Raw genomic sequence first — 1,111 nt, 5'->3', positions numbered from 1 at the left:
TATTTTTAATACCTCCAAAAAAATTAACCATAATGGATTGGTACTATTTTCACAATGAAATGAAAGAATCTAACCAAATAATAAAAATGTAATTATTTTGAAAAAAAAAAGAAAAAGAAAAGTGAATTGTACAAGAAAGAACAATCATGGAGGATGTGTGTCTCTGACTCTCTCCATTCCCAACCTCTTAAATTGCTTTTGTAATTTGTATGTTTCCAAAACCCAATATTCCCCAAATCTCAATTTGTATCACCCAAAGTGGCCTACTATTTTATATGCATCATGCATGTCATATACTTTTCTCCTACTCTTAAGGAATGTCCATCATCCATCATATGGAACACTAAAATTAAAAAAGAAAATGATATGAGAGAGAGCTGTGCATAAAGTGAAAATGGTTGCTCCAATTCTCCAGCACACTTAGTGTGCAATTCAAATATTCCTCTCTTAGCTTCGATATGAATTTGGTTGAATAGGTTCCATTAAAAGAATTAATTAAATAATAAACTTTTTTTTCCTTGGATTATATGTAGTGGCTAACTTTGTTATTATTAATTTTCTCACTAATACTAAAATTTAGGGGAAACTACTGTAAGGATTTAATTAGATCTATATCAAGAAATTAAAACATCAAAGAAATACACATTAATAAACAAATATTATAAGGATTAAAAAAAGTTATTTTATTCAATGATTATTGATTAGAAAAAAGAAATTAAAAGTTAATTTTCTAACACAAATAGTAAAATAATTTATTATATTAACTAAAATAAGTGCTATTTGTGAAGCCAACTAACTACAATGTATGTAGCATAACAAATATGAGATTGTAAAAACTCTTGAGATTTATTACCTCTTTTATACATGCAAGTAAAAGTTAGAGATAAGACTTATGCCAACACAACAACATACACCAAAATAGAATGATAATAAATATAATCATGCCATGTTTGTGGTAGATGGTAACAAAGCATGGCCAACTATATATATTAGATACATACCCCAAAATTAATTATTATTATAAAATATATATTAAAAAATTATAAAATACACATTACAAATAAATTAAATAATATATATTTATATACAAATACATAATATATTTGGTCTT

General features: G+C 25.4%; 1 protein-coding gene across 1 annotated transcript in view; it reads left to right on the top strand.

Annotated features, from left to right (window-relative positions):
* The window catches only part of LOC107628613 (alpha carbonic anhydrase 1, chloroplastic), a gene marked incomplete in the record, with an annotated part of 8,916 nt that overhangs the window by 5,254 nt on the left and 2,551 nt on the right, over positions 1–1,111 (top strand).

This window comes from Arachis ipaensis, chromosome B02 (assembly GCF_000816755.2).
Source record: "Arachis ipaensis cultivar K30076 chromosome B02, Araip1.1, whole genome shotgun sequence".
In the NCBI taxonomy this organism is placed as follows: domain Eukaryota; kingdom Viridiplantae; phylum Streptophyta; class Magnoliopsida; order Fabales; family Fabaceae; genus Arachis; species Arachis ipaensis.
The sequence above is the reverse complement of the archived record's forward strand: the minus strand, read 5'-3'. Positions and strand labels throughout refer to the sequence as shown.